Source organism: Ursus arctos, unplaced genomic scaffold (genome assembly GCF_023065955.2).
Source record: "Ursus arctos isolate Adak ecotype North America unplaced genomic scaffold, UrsArc2.0 scaffold_16, whole genome shotgun sequence".
Classification (NCBI taxonomy): domain Eukaryota; kingdom Metazoa; phylum Chordata; class Mammalia; order Carnivora; family Ursidae; genus Ursus; species Ursus arctos.
Window position 1 is genome coordinate 7,986,114 of NW_026622830.1, and position 17,645 is coordinate 8,003,758.

At 40.7% G+C, this 17,645-nt stretch overlaps 1 long non-coding RNA gene across 1 annotated transcript in view; it reads right to left on the reverse strand.

Annotated features, from left to right (window-relative positions):
* The window catches only part of LOC123001264 (uncharacterized), a 57,889-nt gene that overhangs the window by 39,849 nt on the left and 395 nt on the right, over nt 1-17,645 (reverse strand). The gene's annotated exons all lie outside the window — the stretch shown is intronic.

The following is a 17,645-nucleotide window of genomic DNA, read 5'->3' on the forward strand; positions in this document are numbered from 1 at the left end:
TTCACAGCAGTGTCCCTGCCCCCAGCACAATTCCTGGCACAATTAGGCAAGAAAAAGAAAGGCATCCAGATTGGATAAGAAGAAATAAAACAATCTCTGTTTGCAGATTATGTGATCTGATATCTAGAATATCCTAAAAACTCCACCAAAAAACTGATAGAAATAATTAACAAATTCAGTAAGTTGCAAGATACAAAATCAATACACGGAAATCAGTTGTATTTCTATACACTAACAACAAAATATCTGAAAAGTAAATGAAGAAAACAATTTGATTTACAGTAGCATCAAAAGCAATAAAATACTTAGGAATAAGTTTAATCAAGGAGGTGAAAGATCTGTACACTGAAATCTCTAAGAGTTTGATTAAAGAAACAGAAGAAAACACAAATAAATGGGAAAGAACTCTTGTGTTCATGGATAGGAAGAGCTAAAACTTTCTTACTACCCAAAGCTGTCTATAGATGTAATGCAATTCTTATCAATATTGCAATGGCAGTTTTTACAGAAATAGAAAAAACAATCTTAAAATTCCTACGAAACCACAAAAGAGGCTGACTAGTCAAAGCAATCCATAGAAAGAAGAACAAAACTAGAAGTATCACAATTCTTGATTTCAAACTGTATCACAAAGCTATGGTAATCAGTACAGTATGGTACTGGCACAAAAACAGACACCGAGGCCAATGGAACAGAACCAAGAGCTCAGAAATAAACCCATGCGTATACAGTCAACTGATATTTGATGAGAAAGCCAGGGATACTCAATGGGGCAAGGATACTCTCTACAATAAATAGTGTTGGGAAACTGCATAATCACATGTAGGAGAATGAAACTGGACCCCTATCTGACACCATTCACAAAAATTTACACAAAATGAATTAAAGACTTGGAGCATAAGACTTAAAACTGTAAAATTCCTAGAAGAAAACACAGGGAAAAAAGCTCTTTGACATTGGTCTTCGCCACAATTTTTTAGATATGACACCAAAACCACAAGCAACAAAAGCAAAAATAAACAAGTGGGACAATATCAAACTATATAGCTTCTGCACAGCAAAAGAAACAATTAAGAAAATGAAAAGCAACCTTGGAATGTGAAAAAAATATTTTCAAGCCATCTATGGGATAAGAGGTTAATATCCAAAATATATAAGGAACTCATACAGCTGTATAGCAAAATACATACATACATACATACATACATACATAATCCAATTAAAAAACAAGCAGAAGACCTGATTAGAAATTCTTCCAGGGGCACCTGGGTAGCTCAGCCGGTTAAGCATCTGCTTTCAGCTTGGGTCATAATCTCAGGATCCTGGGATCCATCCCCACATCCTGCTCCCTGCTCAGTGGGGAGCTTACTTCTCCCTCTCTTGCTCTCCCTGCTTCTGTGCTTTCTCTCTCTCTTTGTCAAATAAATAAATAAAATAAAAAATACGGCGCCTGGGTGGCTCAGTCGGTTAAGCGTCTGCCTTCAGTTCAGGTCATGATCTTGGGGTCTCAGGATCGAGTCCCACATCGGGCTCTCTGCCAAGCGAGGAGTCTGCTTCTCCTCTGACCCTCCCGCATCTCGTACTTTCTCTCTCTCTCACTCAAAATAAATAAATAAAATCTTTTTAAAAATAAAGTAAAAATAAAATGAAATAAAAAAGTTAAAAAAATTATTCCAAAGAATACATACAAATCAGCAACAAGTACATGAAAAGATGCTCAACATCACTAACCATCGGGAAAATGCAAATCAAAACCACAATGAGCTATCATCTCACACCTGCTAAAATGGCTACTATCAAAAAGACAAGAGATAACAAGAGCTGGGGAGGGTGTGGAGAAAAGGGAAACTTGTGCACTGTTGGAGGAAATGCAAATATGTACAGCCAGTATGGGAAACAGTATGTATCTGTGTATATACCCCCCCCCAAAAAAATGCAATCAGGATCTCAAAGAGATATCTGCACTCCCATGTTCCTTGCAGCATTATTCACAATGGTCAACATATGGAAACAACCTAAGTGTCCTCTGACAGGTAAATGTGTAAGGAATATGTGAGATAGATAGATAGATAGATAGATAGATAGATAGATAGAATGGAATATTATTATTCCGGAGAATAATAATAATGGAATATATATATAATGAAATATTATATTATTTAGCCTTGATAAAGAAGGAGATTCTGACATTTGTGACAATGTGGACGGACCTTGAGGACATTAGGCTAAGTGAAATAAGTCAAACTCAGACAAATACTGTATGGTACCACTTAAAAGTGGAATCTTAAAAAGCCGAACTCATAGAAACAGAAGAGAATGGTGGTTGCCAGGGGATTAGTGGGGTGGGAAAAATGGGGAGATGCTGGTCAAAGTGTACAAACTTTCAGTTATAAGATGAATGAGTTCTGGGGATATAATGTATAGCATGGTGACTATACTTAACAATACTCGATTATTTATCTCAAATTTGCGGAAGAGTGGATGTCATCTGTTCTCTACACACACACACACACACAAAGATAGTTACGTAAGGTGATGGAAGTGTTAATTAACTCTATTGCGGTGAATATTTAGCAATATATGCATGCGTCAAATCATTACAACATACACCCTAAACTTACACAATTGTATACAACAATTACATCTCAATAAAGCTGGGAAAACTAAGGCTCTACTTTGGGAGACTTCCGACATACTTAAGAAAAAGAAAGAAAAGTTAAGTTGGGGGGGGCATGACAGAGTACAAAGCACGCAGGTACTGGAGATAAAATCAGGGAGATAGGAAGGGCACACACATCATAAAGGTTTTGTGGCCGTGCCAAGGAGCTATGATTTTATACTGAGTATGATAGCAAGCCAACATTCCCCATAAAAGATGTCTTTTATGCTGAGGCATCGTCAAGAAAAGTGAAAGATTTTTAAGCAGGAACAAAAAAAGATTCGTGGGTGCCCTATGTAGGTCACACATGCGGGTTATCTCCACCTTTTATTGTCTTTGAGCTAAAAATTGAAAGTAACGTAAATGATTCTCTTCCATAGAAATGTCGGTTGGGTCCAGTGACACGTAATCAATAATCGCTCTGTGGAGACGGACCAGTCTTGCATCTAGGAGGTAAATTCATGTCAGCATTTCTGATGGACTATGTCTTTGTTCTTTGGAATCTCCTTTGAACCAGTTGTACCTGATTTGTTCTGCCATTAAGTAATAAGCGAAATAAAAGGGGAGTCTGGGTGGCTCAGTCGGTTAAGTGCCTGACCCTTGATTTCAGCTCAGTCACGATCTCAGGGTCGTGAGATCGAGCCCTGCATCCACTCCGCACTGGGTGTGGAACCTGCTTGAGATTCTCTCGCTCCTTTTCCCTCTGCCCCTTCCCCTCAGCACTGCATGTTCTCTCTCTCTCTCTCTCTCTCAAATAAATAACCAGCAACCCCTAAAGCATCCTGTAAACCAATCTTTGTTAAACGTATGAACTACAGAACAAAGACGCAACAACTCCACGACGTTCCCTTTTACAGAAGATGCTTTGCGCCTACAGACCACTATCCGATCGTTTCTCACTGTCCACACCCGAGAGCACACACGACGCGGTCTCCCCTTCTTCCTCTCCTGAGGGGCTTCGCAGAGTACATAGAAAACATAACGAGCAAATGCATGCAAACTACCAGAAGGCAGTATCTATGGAAGAAGGGCACACAGAACGCCGTTGACAAACACTCGAGCTTCCTTTCTCAGTTTTCAGAGAAAAAAAAAAAAGTGATGCATGAAAGATGCTTGGTACGTTTGAATAACCAGAATCCCCCTCTCATCTCTGCTCTCACCTGACCTTGTGTCTGTCTGCTCAGTGGTCGTTCCTGACCGGCCTCTGCATCATGTCAACGACCCTGCTGAGATAGGATGATTTCCCTGTTCTACTTTATAGAGGTGACTTCGGAAGCACCTTGACGTGCGCCAGATGCTGGTTTAGCTCGCAGGGACGTTAAAATTCCCATGACAACTTTTTAGTGTGTTTTCCAGCCGCAGTGCCTTTGCTAGAATTTCTGAAGATACGTATCTATACAGTACAGGTATGTTCAGGGTTCTAAAGAAACGTGGATCATAGTCTATTAAAACTGTGGTAAGAATCATGATATGTAGCAAAGATACGCTTGAATCATTGTCTTCCAGGTTTTTTCAAGACCTTCTCCTGAATCAGGTCAGCATAAGCTGGTGCTGTGTGACCTCGGCACCTTTGATTACTGCCTTTCTTGTGCTCTGCTCCCACCCCATGTTGTAATACTGAATTGGATTTATGATAATATTCTTTTTTTTTAATGAGAACATGGGTATTTACATGAGATTTTCTGTATTCTCTTACTATCAAAAGAGATGCAAAAGTTCCTGAGCATTGGATAATTTCTATATTAAGGTAATTTGTTTCAATTTTTTCATTACCTGCTGGAAGCTCAGAGCCAAATTTGCACCTCGGCTCCAAATTTGTGTAAGTGTATTGATCAATAATAACAATCGAGTAAGTGTATATAAATCAATATGTTCTAGGGGTTTTTTTTTTGTTTTTTTTTTTGGCTTAGTCTTTCTGGCTTAGAGATTTTGGCTTTGCTACCTTGTATTTTTCTTTACTCTTTTACCTTACATCTTTTCTGCAATGTGGCAGTGTCTAAGGAAAAGCAGCAGGGAGGGATAATTAAAATATTAAATAAACTGACAGATCACAGTCTTATTAAGTAATGACCCCGCTTCTGCTTGCATATTACATAATCCTGCAAAGCATATAATGTAATTTAAAATACCAATTAATGTTATTTTAAATATTAAATATCATTTAAATTAAAATTTCAGGTGGAATTTTTAATGATGGAAGTATGCATGCTAGCAGCACATATGCAACACTCTTTTTCCTACATATTTGACTTTTCAGACTAAATTAGATAGCTTATGTGTATAAAATGATGAGCAAGTTATATGCTGGAAAATGTATTAAGAAGGACTCTTGATGGCAAGTAACAGAAATCTAGTTTAAAATGGCCAAATATGACCAGAACATATGGGCTCGAGCACAAGAAATAGTCAGCTTCAGGCATGGTTGTATCCAGGGACTTAAATTCTGTCATCAAGTATCATCTATCACAAGGTTCTGCTTTGCTTATATTGGCTTCATTCACAACAAGGCTCTTTCTGTCTAGAAATAATCCGTTTGCCAGCAATCCCAGGCTTATGTCTCACCCACTAGTTTAACAACCTCACCCTCCAATACCGACTACTGGTGTTAGAACGCATTTGGGGAATTCTCATAAACGAAGGTAACAACTCTATCTGGGAAGGCAATGATTGTATCGTCATTAGTGCTGTCTTACGGTTGTTGAATGCATATAATTCGGTAGATTAACAGACCAAAAGAAAAGCATCCATAATGTACTGTCCAAACCAGAAGTCTTGATAGACGAGAGGCTTCTTTTGGGAAGCTTAGAATCTCTGCTGAAGTCCCGCGCAGATTAGATAGGACTTCTTTTTTCCTTAATTCAGTTTCACTTAACCTCCAGGCATTTGGCTGCCTCTACACCATCAGTGCTTTTGTTGTTCCTACACTTTCAGTTTCAAGTCACTGAGCCAAAGCCCATGATAAATGACTAGCCCATGACTTCCCGACTTCAATTTTTCATAGATAAACGATACTAGGATTTATGGTTAATATACCTAAAATATTACAGGAAAGCACAACAACGCCAAGAGGGCCAATGAGTTCTGACAAGAAAAGGTGAAACAATTTGGCAAGCTCATCAGGTCTTGGCTAGGAGGTATTTGGCTCTGAGCTGGAACTCAAACTGCCAGGCTAAATCAAGGCAATCATAGGGATGCATTTATAACAGCAAGATCAGTTTCAACTCACAGAACACAATCTGGGAATACACACTGCCCCCGACAACAACCGTTTATAGCTTTCATTCTTACTAGGTACCTGTGGAAGGGGGGAAAGACCTCTCTGTATGTATTATAATTGTATCTATCTTGATTCTACTTTTTTTCTTGGCATTGAGGTTAAATGGTAGGTTAGAGGGAGGGAGGGAAAGGCTCTCTAACCATTTATTTACTGAATTTGGACCATAACTCCCAAAGCTGATCTGGCCTGCTTCTTATGGAAAACCGCCCCGCCCCCTGCCACCAGTGAAAAATATTCGTATTTTTGGAGAACATGAAGAGAGAGGAAGAGAAAGGAGAGAGAATGCGAAGATGAGAGTCGACAGAATTGTTTGTTGTTTCCCAACAATCGGGGAGTGGAATTAAATGAATCTACTAAAGCAGCACTGGCAGGCACACTGCTGGCATTTGGGGGACACTTATATCCCCGGCTTTGAAAGCCTGACCTCATTGGATCCTCATGGCAACCTGTGACCAATGTTGCTGGTGCTCCGTGTCACATCTCCTTGGCTTCTGATTTCCCGGGCAGCTGCAATGGCCAGTTCCACTCAAGCCCAGGTTCACCTTGCACCAAGAGTCCAACCTCCAGCACTCCACAGTTTTTGCTTCTGCCCCTTAGGGGTATACGCATCTTAGCTCAAGCCATTGCAAAAGTTTATCGCTACCGGGGACATCCTTCAACCAATGGGGACCCTGCCTCCCATCCTTCCAGGGAACAATTCTGGGAGCTGTTCTGTAAACTTCTCAGGAGGTCCTTGATCAAAGACCCTTGTAATGACTTTTCTTACTCTTCTGTTTATTTTCCCACCATCTCATTTCCAATACCATAACTACCTTCACCCAAGTCCAGATCCACTCCCATAACTACCTTCACCCAAGTCCTTGTCCCAGGCTCTGCTTTCAAGGGAATCTAAGCTAAGACATAGTTGTATTATAGCCTCCACTTTGCAGCTGGAAACACTGAGGCTCAGAGAAATCCAGTCCGATGTTACAGAGCTGGCAGGGAACCTACTCAAGTTTCAAGTGAGATATAGGAGAAATCAAACACTCCGTGTTCATGTCTGCCTAAGGCTACCTCCCGAAACACAGCAACCCCATGCTTCAACATCTTCCACTTTCTCTAATGAGTCATCCAAAAAGATAGTAATTCCTCAGGTCCCTGTGCCACAACAATTTCCTGTCTATATCTTTGAGGAGCTTTGTGAGAATCTGCTTGTCCTGTTGGAAAATCCAGCTCCATGTTGGGTTCTATAGAGCTAATGATGTTGGGAAATTCAGATTCATTCAGTCAACCAATACTTACTCAGAGCTCATGCTATTTGCCACAGAGCTAATTGCTAAGGGGAAATTAATGAAGAGCACCCGCCCCCCAAGGAGATTGCAATAGGGGAAGAGAGGTATGTATGTCAACAACACCGAGTACTGACTGGTTGATGTGTACAAGAAGCAATTAACATCGCTAGGGGCGCCTGGGTGGCACAGCGGTTAAGCGTCTGCCTTCGGCTCAGGGCGTGATCCCGGCGTTATGGGATCGAGCCCCACATCAGGCTCTTCCGCTAGGAGCCTGCTTCTTCCTCTCCCACTCCCCCTGCTTGTGTTCCCTCTCTCGCTGGCTGTCTCTCTCTCTCTCTGTCAAATAAATAAATAAAATCTTTTTTAAAAAAAATTAACATCGCTAGAGATAGCTGGAGGTAAGACGGGGAGAGGTCATCAGGAAAGGTTTCTGAAGCAGCATTTCTCAAACTTTGCCATACATTCAAATTACCCGGGGAGCACGTGAAAATGTGGATTCTGATTCAGTAAGTCTGGGCCAGCACCTAAGCTTTTGCTTTTCTAACAAGCTCCCTGGCGATGCTGATGCTGATCTCTTGAAACTGAACCACATGTGCAGTAGTAAGGCTTCGAGGGCCCCCGGACTGTGTCTTTAATAGCTGATTCTGTTTTCCCAAGGGAACATAGTTAATCTTAGTTTCGGGGAAGAGCCACCCTATTTTCAAAAACACCGGGCAGAATGAGATTAAGATCTATGAGAGCTTAATTCAAAGAGGTCATGATTGAGTATTAGCTTCGAAATAAATTTACAGGGAAGATAGTAGAAACCTAACTAGAATTCTCATGCTAAGCACTTCTTTACGAGAAAGAAACACTAAGACAGAGGGGCATGAATTGCATTTTTTCGTTGCCTACAGCGGTATTTCAAATTGATTTGCAACTGGAAAATTTCCCAGAGTAGTCACCAGACTGTAAGTTCCATAAGTCCAGAGACCATGTATATTTTGTTCCCTGCCTGATGTCAAACACAGGGTTGTAGCTCCATAAATACTGATAATTAAAAGAATAATGGTACCTCTTTTTTTCAGAGCTTACTATGTACTAGCTCTTTATATATAGTCTATCACTTAATCCACACAATAACCCTACTAATTAGATACTATAACTATCCTCATTCTGCAAATGAAGAAATGGAAGCTCATATATAGGTAGATTGCAGCTCAGTAACTAAGCCCATCTAAGTAAATGGTAGACCCAGGCAACTAGCTCTAAATCCAGGCAATTAGACTCAAGAGCTGATGCTAGTGTTCGAGAACGACCTTTAAAAGGGGATGTAATCATGACACACAATGAAAAATTACCATGCGTCAAAGATTTTATTTACCTTACTAAGGAGAGAGCCAGGAGTTCTTACAATGGCTCAAAAGCTAACTTTATAGTCAGATAAGGAAAGCAGAATTCAATTCATAAATGGTTGCAAAGCTCCCAAACCAGTCAATATCCACAGAACAATAATCGACTGCATTCTATCAAACACAACTTGCTCTTCTACGGACGGGAAGTGTTTGCATGGCCATCAGCTTTCTTGCAGAGCTGAGGAGTTGACTACACAAGCACAGGCAAAGGCAGGGAACCTGGATGGATGAGCTTGTTGGGACACCCTCTAAATTTCGGTCTTCTACAATTTTCCTTACACTAGTGATCAGATTGCTATATACTGGCTCTCTGAATAAGAGAATGAAAAACAAAGTGGCAAATACTTAGAAGGCAGAGCTCAGGATTTGGTTGGGAAACTTCTCAAACTCTAAGACTGTCTCCAGCACGTGGTGAAGCAGGACTCTGCAACCTGAGGTCTCAAAAGACACTAACTGATGTGGCTTGGCTGATTCCGAAAGTGACGGACCACATGCCCTGAGCTAGAAGCTCTCTCTTCTGGGATGGAGTATAAGGAAACAGTAATTATGGTGATGGAAAATCTATGTGCAATTGGCAACCTCACAAATATTTTTGGCTCAAATATTAATTAGTGGCAAATTTCTAATCATTCTTGGTGGCACACTTTGCTCACGATGAAACTCCCAAGTTAACTGACATCTTTCAGTTCCGTTTACTTTTTAAATCTTGTTAGAATACAAACAACTTGGAACAATATGGCACTGAAGGCCAGGGTTTGGTGTTGCCCCAACGGACACTCACCTGCATTATGGTTTTGGCAAGAGGTCTTCCGAGGGCCACAATACAACACTATCCCTTGGAATGCCTTTGTTTCCTCCGCCCATTTAAAGATATGAGCAAACTGAGCTCTTAGAAGCAGCACCTCCTTCCCCTACGGCTGCAGAGAACAGCTTTCTTTCCAGGAAGGTATTACTTTCCGCCCACACAAACATGGTTCATCACAGTCGGGTATTTTTAGACCACTGACCTCTCAAGATTGGAACAAAAACATTCAGGCGGCTCTCAACTTTCCCAGACATGGCTTGGTGGTGTTTCCCATTAAGCATCCTGTCACTGGACACAGTTGTTAGATTTTGTAATTAGTATGTTAAAAGGCGTAACTAGGTGACAAATTACCCAGCTCGAACACTCTTCATTTACAACCCGTATTAACTACTTAACCACAAACAGATGCAGCAGAATTCAATGGGGACAGCTATATGCTGTCCCCATACAAGATTCCAGATATTTGCATGGCCCAATTGAAATGAATTAACTTCAATATTTACATCGAAAGTACAAAATATTTGCCAACACAAATGCCAGTTTATACTGTCTTGGAATTTACAAACTATAATGATTTAGTCACTGAAACGTATGACAAAAATTAATACCTTAAAGGGCAGAAACTAAGGAGAAAATATTTCAAAATTCTAGCTCAGGCTAAGGAAACAATCATATGCTAACAGAGATCTTCTAGTCTAGTCATTGTTGTTTTTTTTTAAGATTTTATTTATTTATTTATTTGAAAGACAGCACGAGTGGAGGGGAGAAGCAGAGGGAGAGGGACAAGCAGACGCCATACTGAGTGTGGAGCCTGACATAGGACTCGATCCCGTGACCCTGAGATCATGACCTGAGCTGAAATCAAGAGTCAGATGCCCAATTGATTGAGCCACCCAGGCACTCCTACTCTGGTCATTATTTTGATACATAAATTCCTCGTATGGCAGTTTCCCAGATCAGTTAGGAGATTGGGCACAGGAGTGCTACGTGTGTGGGTGTGCATAATGGGAAGTGTGAAGGAGAGTTAACTTGCACTTAAGTTGGGAAAGTTTAATATGTTTTGTGACACATAGTTATTTGGGTTGGTCTACTGCTTAGCTCCCCAGAGCCTTTAAAATGCTAACAGGTTGTACAAATCTCAAAAAAACAAACAAACAAAAAAATACAAAAACACAAAAAACCCACCACACACCAAGATATCAAGTATTGCCTGTGAACCTTTTGTTGGGGCTACTCATTAACTTCCTTCCACTAGAATTCATGTTCTCTGGAACACATTTTAGGAAATGATCTCTCAGTATGCCCAATAAGAGGAAACAAGTAAGGGGGCGCCTGGGTGGCTCAGTCAGTTAAGTGTTCGACTCCCAATTTTTGCTCAGGTCATGATCTCAGGGTTGTGAGATCGAGCCCTGAATTGGGCTCCATGCTGGGCATGGAGCCTGCTTCAGATTCTCTCTCTCCATCTATCTCTACCCCTTCCCCCGATCTTGCTAGCTCCCTCTCTTAAAAAAGGGGGGGAAACCAGTAAGGATTAAGATAGATTTTTGGTTAGATGTCACAGAAAATCTCCAAAGTGCTCTCCAAAAGAGACTGCCATTTTATATTCCCACCACGGAGGTATAAGGGCACCACTTCCCAAACCCTCATCAACATGACACTTGTTCATCTTCCAAGAAAATAAATTGAGCGCTCTAACATTTCCACCTACCATGTTCACATTGCCTTTATTTTCCTCAGCTCATCAGGCAAATCTATCTTTCACCGGAATAAACATGACAATTAAAAATTAACCTAGCCACCTGGTGAGCTGCTGCTCATGTGTCTTTCTGACAAGAACAGACTAGCCGAACTCATCCGGGAAGAAAGAGAAGGTACGTTATTAGCACCGATTAGATGGGCTCAACCGGCTTGAAGAGAATGGAGAATGTATTCCCTGTTCCATGATGGTGATGTCTAAGTAAGTGAACTCTAATTTGGCTTTCTGGCAAAGGTAACCATACCAATTTAGGATCAATTTAGGTGCTAGTTTATATTTAGTTCCTAGCAACTTGTTAATAAATAATAAAATAAAATATAATGTGATACATGTAAAATAGCCACGCATTCTTTGCAGCAACTCTCAGGAAGACAGGGGCGCTCTTTCCCCGCCCTCTTGAATATGGCTGACCCCATGACTTGCTTTAACTAGCAGAATACAGCTGCTCTGTAATTGCCTGACTTCTGAGCCTGAGCTCCAAGAAGACTCACAGTTTCTGCTCTCATTTTCTTGGAATACTGTTGCCATGTGAAGAAGTCCAAGAAATCCTGTAGGAGAGACAACACAGATGGGAATGGAGGAGCCCTCGCCAACTGTCAGGATGTGAATAAGGTCATCAGGGAGCAGACGGTCCCCAGCTTACCCGTCACCTAAATGCAAATGCCTCAATGAGCCAAGCCAACACCGTGTGAAACAGAGAAGAACCATTCCAGCTGAGCCCAGCAAAAATTGCTAGCCCACAGAATAAAGAGGGGGTAAATTGCTATTTTAAGTTTTGGGGTAGTTTGTTATATAGCAAAAGCTAACTGAAAATAGTAGATTTTAAGTAAATTTCAACATCACCCTACTACAAGTTTCCTACCTGAAGTTTCAAATACTAGTCTGTTACTATAGAAATGTTTCTACATTTCCAACTGATCGCTCAACTAATAGTTGTGAATTTTGATTCTGCCACTGATTTTTCTCATTTATTTGTAAAAGAATTCTCATTTCAATAAAAATCTAAGCCACTGAGTTGAGTCCAGTTTGGTGTAAAACATCAGTTTTTCCCCCTAAGTTTCATTAAGGGCAATTCACATGGAATTTTCATTTAATTCCTATGTCACTAGAATGCAATTTCTTTTAGGATAGGGATTTTTGGATATGGACTTTTGTCTCTTCTCTTTATTGCCATAACCCAAGGACCTAGAACAGTGCTTGGCACAAAACAAGAACTTAATACTTATTAAATAAATGTGACAGGTGTATTAATATTTAACAAATGCCAGGAAATTATCATCTCACAGTATATCCAGTCAAGTTTTTGTGTGGATAGTGATAAAATGATATTCGATCTGTAAAAGCAAATTCATTAGTTTCATATGAGAGAGTGATTATAAGTTCTACAGGTAGTTACGCAGCTAATAACCTGAGGATTGGGGTGTAATTAAGCCATATCACTCTGGGGAGGAAATTGAGTATCTTTTTCTATCTCTGCATCTATGTACTAGTCATTAAAACCTTCCAGTCCATTAGCCCATTAAAAATCACACGGTGCAAAAACAGTGAGGTATAGATGATTCAGTATTCTGTATTGCTTTCTTTGTGAAAGCATTTACTTATCAAAGTGACAAAATACTCAGCAACTACAACAGCAGAATAGTTGTTTAAAAAGAAAGCTTAAAAAGCTGGCTTATGATTTGTTATTTGCATGCTATCACACTCGGAAAAATATTAATACATAATTAAAAGATGTGATCAAGGACTGAAACAGTCATATTCTATTTTCTTATGTGTTGTCATGGCTATTGTTACAGTAAACACAAACCCAAAAGCCATTATTTTAGGCTGCATACATTTTTGCATTGTTTTAGGGTATTTTATAAGATTATTTCTTGAGAAACAAATTTTGGACATTTTCCATTTTAATAGCTAAGGCCAATTACCATCCCTGAAGAATATCACACAGCCATGAAAGAGATTGAGCAAGATCCACAGTTTGGACAAAGACACACTACCAAGTGAAAAAGGAAGACGTAAAACATTATGAGGAGTATATTACAATTACTGTAAGAAATTTACAAGTTAACAATTATAAGGGGGGGAAGTGCATATATCAAACTACTGATGATGATTTTCTCTGGAAGTTATTTAGAGGGGACGAACATATTCTGCATTACGAAGCTTAGCAATATTTGACTTTCCTATTACACACATGCATTTTTGTTTCCATAGCTGTATTTACTGTTTCAATATTTTTCATCTCTAAAATATTTGCCTCTTCTTATTTTTTTAAATATTTATTTGTTTTTGAGAGAGACAGAACAAGCACACGCAAGTGGTGCGAGGGGGAGAGGGAGAGAGAGAATCTCGAGCAGACTCCCCACTGTGCAGAGCCCAATGTAGGCTCAGTCACATGACCATGAGATCATGACCTGAGCTGAAATCAAGAATCAGGCGCTTAACTGACTGAGCTGACCAGGCACCCTTATTTGATAATCCACTTACTTCAGTTATGATGCTTTCAACAAATTGCAAAGACCCTACCAACTGTTTCTTAAATAAGAGAAGACATCCAACCAACTTTCCATTCCTCCTTTCCATCTGTCATTTATTTCAGTAACAATAAATTTGTAGCCAGGTGATTTGAGGGTTTGTTTATAGTAGAAGGTGGACCTAACATGTCATCAAGCACCCATGATCTCTCTCTTCTTCCCCTCTGTCATCTTCTGAGTTTTGGATTTTCAGCCTTGGGTTTGTTGCTTCATCTGTACAGGATGGCTGCCATAACTCAAAGCTTCAAAAACTCATATGACTAGGTTCAAAGTGGAGTGTACAAGTGGACAATCATTGAACTCCCCTCATGTTTATTTTTCCTCATGTCAAGGAAGAAAATATTTTTCAGGAGCCCTTTTCATGCCGAGCCTTGTGATATGTGACATCTGAACTCACCACCCACAAAGGGGACAAATTTCCAAGTCTTGATTCATTCCCCAATGCTAAAGGTTTCATCAGCACTGAAAAGGGAAATTGCCTGAATTCTTCTTCTCATTTCAAGAAGGTAATTCCCTCCTTTGTTTATTTGATGGTTTTAAACACGTTTACATCAATAAGCCCTTTTGAGTTATTTCTATTTCTTCACTTGTGAGTTCTGCCACTGTGTGGAATTGCTGAGTGTCTCTAATGGTGGTATATTTTCTCAGGTTCCCTGTGATGTATATTTGAGGGTTTATCTCCCTGACCTAATCATTCTATCCAAAAGCTTAATATCTTTTCAATCCTTTTGATCGTTCTATTTGCTGTCCTCACCACTGCCTCTATAGTAATCCATTTCCTTTTCTTAATTAGAAAGTTCAGTTCCTTTGCTTAACCCCACATGGGTTTGATGCCAAGGTGCTTTCTACTATGTAAGTCTCGTTCCTGTAGGAGCAGTTTCAGAAATGAGGTGAAGGTAAGGGTTAGGTTGCCCTGGGTAAGAATGAGTAGAACGCAGGGATGTAGACAAATGAGTGTGGTTGTCAGCATTTCACTCAGTGACTGGCACACAGTAAGACCTTTAGAAATGGCAACTTTGGTTGTGATGATGTGGCAAGAGTGAGTAACTGAGGTCTGTATACCCTTAACTGGGCTGGCACAAAAAACAGCTATATTTAAATATATAAATTCTAGCACTTAGAAAATTCTTTTTTTAAATGACACTTCTTTGACATTAGAAAAATAAAATAGGGGCGCCTGGGTGGCTCAGTTGGTTGGGCACATGACTCTTGGTATCAACTCAGGTCATGATCTCAGGGTCATGGGATCGAGCCCCGTGTTGGGCTCTGCATTCAGCGGGGAGTCTGCTTGAGATTCTCTCTTTTCTCTCCCTCTGCCCCTCCCCCCGCTTGCATGCACTCTCTCTCTCTCTTTCTTTCTCTCTCTCTCTCTTCTCCTCCTCCTCCTCTCTCTCAGATAAATAAATGAATCTATAAAAAATAAAGTAAAAAGGAGGCAATCTTACCAAGGTAAAGTAGTGCTTTTCAAATATCTGCACATCACGGTACACATAGAAGGTGATAATCTTGGGGTGACACACTGGGTAAACTGGAGGGAATTTCGAGCCTTGCATGGGGCTGCTGTGGCTGGTGTTGAGCACCCCAAGGGCTCTAGCCACACTAGATCTTTCCCAGACCCCACAATAGTGATCCCTCCTCCATTGGACACTAGCTGGAAAGTAATGATATGTATTTGAGTTTCAAATCCTGGCTCCTCTGCTCCCTGTTCTGAGCTGTATAAGCTCTCTGAGTCTCAGTTTCCCCATCTGTGTAATGGGAAGCAGAATGAAACTTACTCTAGCAGCTGCTGGAAAGAATAAATAATAAGATAGCTAAAGATGTGCTAAATAAATTATCTACACTCTGCTTACTTTTTGTTGCTGTTGCTGTTGCTGTTATGTCCTGGAAACTGAGACTCAAGATGCTTCTTTACTACACAAAATAAGAACTCTCTGAAAACGAAAAAATGATTTTTGGCATTCCAGCCTTCTAAAACCTCAGTCTTAACATTTCCCACTCCACACATCTGCAGCACAGAAGTATCTCATTTCTCTTGATAGAGAAAACAGCCTTCACCCACCAGAGGCCATCATTCTGGTACGACTTCAGTCCCTTATGGCAACACAGATTAGATCTGCCTTGTAGATTTCAGGAAACACTTAACTGTTTAGTTTGCCTGCATCATTTTTCAACTCTGGTCTCCTTCTGCAAGCTGCCCCTAACTCTTTCTAAAGCTATTTCTTCTTAAAACCAGCTGTATGATTGTTAATAGGAACAGCAGCACTACAGTAACCCATCCCCTGGTTCATGGGTCCGGGGGGTGGGGGGGTGAGGTGATCCAGAATCCACCAACCAGAGACCTTCTTGGGAAAGTGAGAGCTAGAACTGAGAAAAAGAAGCTGAGCATGTGTTCTAAACCAGGAGCTCTAAAGCCAGGGAAGCTCCCAGAGGCTGATGTGGAAAAGGCCAGGGGTGCTAGCAAAAGGGGAGACCAAGGGAAGACTAAAGTAGATACCCCGGATGTACCCAGAGAAGCAGGAAGAAGAACAAGACAGTGATGCCCTGGGCATGTGTGTCTCTGGGTCCAGTTACCCCTAACCCGTAGCCACAGCCCTATCCTGAGACTGGGGGAGATAGCTCTGAATCCTTAATGATAAACTCCTCTTTTCACTCAACCTTACCTGTGATACTTTTGTCATTTACAACCAAAAGAGACACCAAAGCTGCTGCAAAACTCAGAACAATTATCTCCCATTAAATACATCTGCATGTCAGAGATTGCGTTTCTCTTCATAAAGAAACAGCAGCCCATCTGCTTGAGGCGATGTATTTTAGGCAGGACTTCAGAACTTCATAGCAACACAAATTAATTCTTCTTGGTGGATATAGTCAGTGTGAGAGAGAGAATTAAAGCCATCTTGGTGCCTTCGTAAAAACTGACTGCCACACAGCCTGTTGCTTTCCAAAATTCGTGACGCATTTGAATGTCTGGATTTAGCAGATGAAAAATTGGGGAATGGATGATAAGTTATTTCGTGTGTATATGTGTGTGTGTGCGTGTGTGTATGGGAGGGGGAGTGGTTGGGGGGAAAGATGGGAAATTCAATGCACCGTCCAGCTCATTGATTCCATGGATGAGGGTGCCAAGGCCAGAGATGAAGCAGTTTTAAGGAAGGTCAAGGATAAACAGAGGCAGAAAAGGCCAATTTCATTCACTCACTCAGGAAATGTTCCCTGAGGGCCTTCCTCGTCTCAGGGACTATACTCTACCCTAGGTACATCCATATCCTCTTTTTCAACAAATATTGTGGACCTCTTTTCACGTGTAAGATGGCCACATAAGTTTCCTTGGAAAGTAAATGCTTTGGAAAGTAGAACCCCACGGGTATGATAAGGAGGAGGAGGAAGTAGAGGAGAAGGGCTTGTAAGAGTTATAACTAGAGTTGCCATACATTCAGTACATATAACAGCTCTCCCACCTTAACGAAAAGCTATAGCACGTAAACAAAATCTTCCATGTTTGGAGCCCCTACCCAAATTTCTCTGCTGCCCTAGTAAAAGATGGGGGCCATAACAAGCTAAGAACATGGGCTGTTGGTTATGCTTATTTACAGTTTACAGTTATTTATAATCATTTATTGGCTATGTGCAATTGGGCTAGTTACTTGACTCCTCCGTGCCTCAGTTTCCTCATCTGCAAAATGTAGATAGATGGCAATACAGCTGACCACAAAGAATGGAATGAGTTCCTTCATACAAGGCCATTAAAATGTTGCCAAGAATACCGCTGGCCCTTGTGTAATACATACTAATTATTCAGCGCTGTTACTACGACAAATACGCAGTGCTGGGTACAGTGCCAATTATTCCACATATACCATTTCATTTCATCTCAACAATCCAAGAGCCGGGAGGGTACTGTCCCTGCCCTGAGACACGGACTTGCCTGGCAACACACAGCTGCTAACTC